At 33.2% G+C, this 7,917-nt stretch overlaps 1 long non-coding RNA gene across 1 annotated transcript; it reads right to left on the bottom strand.

Moving 5' to 3' along the window:
* Positions 1–1,897: 1,897 nt before the first annotated feature.
* Positions 1,898–4,895, bottom strand: LOC132130806 (uncharacterized). Its single transcript, XR_009428780.1, has 3 exons — positions 4,798–4,895; positions 2,590–2,676; positions 1,898–2,514 (listed from the first exon to the last, which is right to left on the bottom strand). It is a non-coding gene; the product is annotated as an uncharacterized LOC132130806 (long non-coding RNA).
* Between the last annotated feature and the right edge of the window lie 3,022 nt (positions 4,896–7,917).

The raw sequence follows: 7,917 nt of genomic DNA on the forward strand, positions 1-7,917 counted from the left end.
CAACCTCCTCATATGACCTTTTTAACATTATACAACAAACGCTAGATGCATACACATACAAAACGATCGTGGCCTTTCATTATTCATTACGTTATTTTAAAACACAAGCCACCAAAACCTAAGTTACACCTATGCTAGCCGTCATGTTCTGAAGGTAAAAATTTTAAGAGCAAACAATTTACAAATAAGTTTATCAGAAATGTATTATCAAACAGTACTTCCCCAGTCAACTGAAGAGTGTTCTTCAAGAATTTAGTGAAGAAGAGACAAAGAAAATAAGGAAGCGTTATTTTACTTATACAGTTCTTCCTAGAGCCAAAGAAGTGACATTTAAAATTCAAAATCCATTTATCCATCTAATAACTTCCTACATAAAAGATTTAATTGGGAGAACGATTCATGCAGGTTCTGTGAGAAAGATATTGAAACTGTAGAACATATGTTTTTCCAGTGTGAACTTGTACAGACTTTTTGGCTGGAACTTCAAAACTGGCTTCGTTCCAAACATATATTAATACAGCCTTTGACTTTGATTTCAATTAAGGTTGTAGTATTGTTGAAGGATAAGATCCTAGACTTTCTTATAAATAACTTAATTACTTTGTGCAAATACTATATTTATAGATGTAAGTATTTAAAGGTTAAACCCCACTTCAGCGGATGGAAGAATGAACTAAAGATATTTGCAAAGTTTCTTCATTACAGGAATGCCTAGAAACTCTTGTTTGATTTTAACTTGTTTATAATGTTAGAATAACACCCTCATCCTTATTTTCCTTTCCCTTTTTAATTCTGTTTTATCTTATGGTGTGATTTTTTTTTCATCCTTTTTTTCTATTTGGCTGTATCAAAACCAATAATATGTATTCAGTTGTTGAAATGTGCTGTAAAGGTTTGTAATTAAACTTGACACCTTAATAAATAAAATAAAATAAATAAAAAAAACACTGGCCAGACACACTGATCTAAATATGACTATATATGGTGTATATATGATTTATAGATCAGTGGCCAGACATCAACATTGCTCGCGATATAAAAGAAATCTATAAATCCATTGTGTATATTAATCCTTTGAGTAATTTCATGCAAGCCCTGTGCGTTTTTCTTACACTGCACGTTACAACAGCGTCATTTCAACATTTTAGCGATGCTGAGATCAAATTACTGACGCCACCTTGATGTTTTCAAGTGGAGGTGACGTATTTCCGGTTCGAGAGTGGAGCTCCACTTGCCCATGGTCTGCAGGCAGACCCTTCTCAACTAGACTGACATGCAAAATAAAAGCAGCGTTGCAAATAAATTAGTATATATGGCCATGGAAAATATGTATTGCAAAGTCATTGCTTTCGTGCGGTTTCATTTATGTTTTTCAATTCTTTTTTTTTGTTTGCAAAACTTTTTTTCTCCCAATACTTTATATTCTTTTGCAGTTCTTTATTTTTGTTTGCAAAAAGCAAATTTATTTTCCTCAATACTTTAATTTTCGTTTGCAAAATGTTATTTTCTTTTTGTGTATATATATATGGCATTATATTGACTCCATAATATTACACTTATATAGAAAACCTTGATGTTTCAGTACCCTCATAGCACAGTGTTGCCCTAGGATGGGGGGGATATATTATCAGGGACCCCCAAACTCCCAAAAAAATGGGATGAAATCATTTTCTCATCATGTTTAAAGGTCCCATTAAATTCTTTCCTGTGTGATGTATTTCCTACTGAAACTGAAAATGAAATCATATGGAAGGGCTTTGCCCCTTTTAAATAGTGTAAATAGCCTTTGCTTACGTCACAGCAATGAGACACGATTTGCTAAAGTGCTACCACTTTTAGTTCGCAGTAATGTGTTTTTTTTTTATTGTTTTTTTTTTAATAGAAAATTACAGGGAATTCTATGTTTAAAACTTTCAACAGTTTGGGATGTAGAGAGCATTTTACTGGACACAAATATGTGTGCCCCTGTAGACAAAACATCATCAATATATTTTAGGTGGTTTTCCAAAAAGAGAAACCATGTACATTTTAAAACATTTTAAAGTGTTGGACATTTATTCAGACATCTTTTAGCAGCATACTTGACTAGTAAACTAGTATTATAACAACTTCCCCTTACAAGAAGTTCATATTAAGAAAACAAGTTTGGCAACAAAAGTAATGTCTTCTCTTCTGTCATTGTTCAACACTCAAACTAATATTGTTTATAAACATTTTATTTATAAAACAAAATCGAATTATGTAAACTTGATTTATAACTATAATTTAGTGGACAGTAATCTCGTTTTTATCTTATTCCTTGTTAATTTCTTAACCTAGAGGTGCTAAACCTTTTTTCACATCAAATACACATTAGTACGATTCCTGTCCTTGATCTTCTTCCATGTCAACTGTAATGCCTTCATCATCAATATCTGGCTCAGCCTGAGGTTGGAGACGGATTGGGTGTGACACATCATCATACAAAATTTGCCCATGAAGGCCTCTCTGGTTCGCCATACATTGCACTGAAAGCTGAATTTTCATATTCATTAGTAAGGAATCTTAATTCATTCAAAGTAATCATGATCCGATCTCTCTTCTCATTACCTTTACAGTAGGCTCGATAAATATATTATCTTCTTCAAATGTGCCTTCAGAAATCCCTTCTTGGTTGTCCACATACTGAACTGAAACCTTAAAACATCAAAATAATATAACCATTTAAAAGCACTACTACAGTATTTCACGAAATTGTAACAAATACAAAATCATTTTAATTACACCTTTGAATCGGCTATCAGTAGTCTGAAACTTAAAACTAGGAATAACAAAGCAAATAATATTACAGTAAACTAATAATATAATATACAAGTGCACTTCAATAAATTAGAATGTTGTGGAAAAGTTTATTTATTTCAGTAATTCAACTCCAATTGTGAAACTTGTGTATTAAATAAATTCAATGCACACAAACTGAAGTAGTTTACGTCTTTTGCTCTTTTAATTGTGATGACCCCAGCCTCAGTCCATTTCTTGTGATGTTCACTTAAATTCTTGAATTGATTTTGCTTGAAAATCCTCATAAGGCTGCAGTTCTCTCAGTTGGATTTGCATCTTTTTCTTCCACACTTTTTCCTTCCACTCAACTTTCTGTTAACATGCTTGGATACAGCACTCTGTGAACAGCGAGCTTCTTTGGCAATGAAGGTTTGTGGCTTACGCTCCTTTTGAAGGGTGTCAATGATTGTCTTCTGGACAACTGTCAGATCAGCAGTCTTCCCCATGATTGTGTAGCCTAGTGAACCAAACTGAGAGACCATTTTGAAGGCTCAAGGAAACCTTTGCAGGTATTTTGAGTTTATTAGCTGATTGGCATGTCACCATATTCTAATTTGTTGAGATGGGTGGGTTTTTGCTAAATGTGAGCCAAAATCATCACAATTAAAAGAACCCCAAAGACTTCCCTCCTCTGTTTTCTACTTCTGGAGGTCAAGTCAAATCACCTTTATTTATATAGTGCTTTTAATAATACAGATTGTAACAAAGCAATGGAACAGCATTAAATAGGAAAATAGTGTGCCAATAAAGCAAAAAGGCAGTTCATCATTGAATTCAGTTATGTCATTATCCAGCTCAGTTCACTTTAATTTAATTTGACGAAATCGCTGGAAATTTACTGATTAGTGATTAATCTCTTGAATATTTTGATTAACTAATCTGATGTATATGATATAAAGTATAATAGTATTATATAAAGTATATAATAAAGATAATGCAATTTAGTTTCTTTTACAAAATCCACTTTGATGTCATAAAAAAAAAATTACTTATGGGTTATTCAGTGTGGGTTAACACAATGCCAGCACTGTCTAATATTATGTTGTATGTTGTATTAAAAATGGTAATGAGTCAGCCATTTTTCTGACTTCATATTGAAATGCCAACCATTTCACAAACAAACATACCTTCATTTGGGTCACTGCGGGATGATGGGGAAGGCAGTATATAGCACCCTGAAAACAAATGCAAATAAAAAAGCAGTTAGCAGGACCTAGAGACACATCTCAACAGAATAAAGGTTGTAATTAAAGAAAAAGGTGGTTCAGCAAAATACTGACACAAGAGGGTGATCCTTTTTCTAACTAAATGAGTAAATACAGCTAAAACTATGTCTGTCTTCAATTCAGGCTGCAAAGCAACAAAATACGATTATTTCAAAGTGGGGTGATTCTTTTCTATACCCACTGAGTGTTTAGACAGCATGTTTTATCACGATCCTGCCCTGAAGGCACTGAAAACCAACTTTTCAAGTGAACAAAAGATGAAGATTCAATTTATCATATGTTTTGACGATAGCTTATAGATTAAGAATTGTGGGTTTTCGGTGGTTTCAAGACCAGAACTTTAACCATTATACCACAAGCTGTAGCCTACATAAAGCATGTTTGATACCACATGTGCTATAAAGTAATATTCAAAACTGTAATATTCGAAAGGCCTCATTGTAGGCCTCAATTAATCAGTTTGATAATCTTGACAGATGAACAAGTGCCCAAAACAAGAACATGAGAAAAATTGCAACTAAAAAATAAATACAATTAAATAACAATCTCAGTTAATTTAGCGATTTATAGACTCTATAGGCTAACCACAGATGCAGGCTAATAAGCTAACAGCCAACGAAATGTATAACTGCTGTAGTTAAAGATTCATTAGTTACTCAATATTATCGATATCTTCTTTAATTGTAATGATAGACCAATAAAACAGGTTTTGATGGAAATAATACATATTTCATGAGCAATATTTACATACCATAATGGCCGTGCTTTACGAAAACTGGCAACAAGAAAGTACGCCACCTAACGGAAATCCAAAGACTAGCAATAAAAAGATTAATACGAATAAAAAATGACTATGACTGTTATGACTAACAAATACATTTTTTAAGATATTTACATTTTATGAATTGTAATTACACATTATAAATTAAACCTATTTTGTTTAATTGTATAATAAATGTATATATGGTAATTATTTCTGGATATAATCAGTAGGAGTCTCAAACTTATATTTTAAAAACTAATATTGTCTAATATTGTAACAGCACATTTATTACATGCCTAATACTGGCTTTATAAATAAATAGCCATAAAAGCAGTTCAAACTATTTGTTTTAATTTGTTTAAACAAACTTATCTGGCACTTCTGTCGCTTCATAACCACGTTTTGCTGCTGTCTTCATGTCTTGAACTTATAGACAGAGGCTTTCCATCCTTTAGTTGCTCTTCAGTGTTCTTCTGAAGGTTCCTTCATGATCTTTGTTCTCAAAATCAACATAAAAATGTGAATATAGTTTAAAAAAACTGATTTATCCTAAAAATGACAATGAACTGGTGGTTTTCTAGCTCTAAATGAAACTGTTACAAGTATGCAAGCACAGGAAGAAGCAGTGATAATATCACAGTATCATAAACCAAACCCAACAACAGCACAACCCACTAATAACGAGCATGCAGATAAAATGTGAACAGTCATTTCTCTCATTAGTCATTAGAAAATAACATTTAATGTGCTTTTGATCCCCTTATAACAACTACATGGTTAACCATAGGTTTATTACATCATAATTATTTATTTATTGGGCTTCCACGTTTTTTGAGTACATTTCATAGACATAATAGTTTTTATACTGTGCAAACTGTAAATTGTATCCCCTTCACCTAAACTTTCCACTCACAGAAAACTTTCTTCTATTTTAAATAATAATAAAAAAATCATTCCATATGATTTATAAGCCGTTTTCTCATGGGGGCCAAAAATGGCCCCACAAGGATTGATTTACTGGAATTTTACTGGAATCACTATCCTCGTGGGGTCCCCATAATGTATACCAATATACACACTTTAATCTTTCCCTCTCATACACACATCCACACAGTTGATATATTATCAGGGATACTGTTTTTTTATGCATGCTTATGATAAAGTCCTTAGATAACCTCACTGGTAGCATGTTTGGTATTAGCATAGCTTTGGTCTCTCTTCTCTCATCACCTCCTCGCTTCTGGTTCCTGGGCTGGCCTCAACTAAGGACATGTCTTGACTCTTAACTTGGGAGAAAATTCACCCAATCACCACCGAGTCAGAATTACATCTTTGGAGTTCATCTCCCTTCAAACATGGATGAAAGTGATCACCTTTCCAGCACCACCCAAACCTTCAAACTATCAAGACTTTCATCTGAGACTGCATTCAGACGCTTATTCAATGGCCGAGGCAATGCAAGTATCGTATACTTAACTAAACGAAACAGAGGTTTATTATGAGCTGTAGACCCCCATTGTAAAACGAAGCTGATGGTTTCACAGGTTGTTGACTTATGTTCCATAGCTGCATTCTCTGTTTTCTAGTTTGATTCATCCACTTTAACTCCCCTTTGTATGTTTTGAGTGTATATTTGTTCGTTTGTTTAGACTAGTTGAGTTATTGTTTAGTTTAGTTAAAGGGGTCACTGGATGCTGCATGCACTTTTACAAGACGTTTGAACTGAAATGTGTGTTGACAGTGTGTACACAATCACCCTATAATGATAAAAATCCAACCTTTTTTTTTTATCTTATTAAATCATTTCTCAAATCAAGCCGATCTCAGATGCCTGTCTTTGTGACGTCACTCTATGCCCCGTCTTTCTAAAACACATTGATTTTTAAAAAGCTTATTGTACTGTAAAGCAAGGTGTGCTCTGATTGGCCATCTATTTAGTGCATTGTGATTAACCGAATACCTCAAGTGTGTGATGGAAATGTTAATGTAACCATACTGTGATGCCGTGCCCAGGTGCAACGAGGCAAACCAGTACAACCCTTTAAAAACAAGGCTTTTGTTACAAACTTTCTTTGCGTGAACATTTGGGCGATGTTATGGAAATTTTCCCACACAGTGATGTAGACGTGGAGGTGTGTCTAAAAGAGGCATTTTAGGAGGGTGTGGACCAGTCTTAAATTTTATAAAGAATATCTTTTTGGTTTTGAGACTTTAGTCTTTGCAACTTTGGGGATCTTATCTATTCACAAACACTCCAAAGTGAAAGGAAAACTTGAAACTGCATCGTATGACCCCTTTAATGTAATACATTTAGCTGTAACATTTAAATGTAAGGCTAGTAAGCTTTTATGACATTATAATATCTTGCTACACACTCTTGTAGGGACTTTCCTTATAATCAAGGAAATACCCATTTTATTCTGTTGTTATTAGCACGGAAAGGAAACCACAATTTGCAAATCAACCAAGACTATCAAAATTGATTTTTAAAGAGATATAAACAATTTTGATAAACATGTTTATACCTTTCTGGTCAATTTTGACCAGTGTATAAACTGAGGATTACTTTCTTTTCTATGTTCTTTTAAGCACTCAGATTGATTTTCTAAATTTCGCAAAGTAATGTTCAAAAATATTAAATTTTCATCCAACACAGTAGTTTATATAAAATAAAAGAATGTCTTATATATATATATATATATAAACAGGAAAATGTAGTAATAACATGGTCATAACACTAACAACAAATAGCATTCTTTTCTTGTTTTTTTAATGCTTGCGCATTCACTTATTGAGAAGTTACTGATTACATACAAAGTGGTTTTAGTAGAGAAATACAATGTTATGGCTGTTTTATAAGATGATGTTTCACCGGATCCAAATGGAATGTAATGAAAACTCTTTTGGTTTAAAACACCCCTAAACATCCAGTATATTCAGATTGGCTGTTCTGGGATCACTTCAAACAGCACTGATGTGAGCACACACACAAAAAAAAAACACGATGTTTTAAACGCAACATATCATTTATATGATACACTGACGAGATTGAACATCAAAAGTCTCTGAGCCGCATCAGTTTCTCTCATGGATGTAAACCAGAGACTA

Source organism: Carassius carassius, chromosome 47, assembly GCF_963082965.1.
Source record: "Carassius carassius chromosome 47, fCarCar2.1, whole genome shotgun sequence".
Taxonomy (NCBI): Eukaryota; Metazoa; Chordata; class Actinopteri; order Cypriniformes; family Cyprinidae; genus Carassius; species Carassius carassius.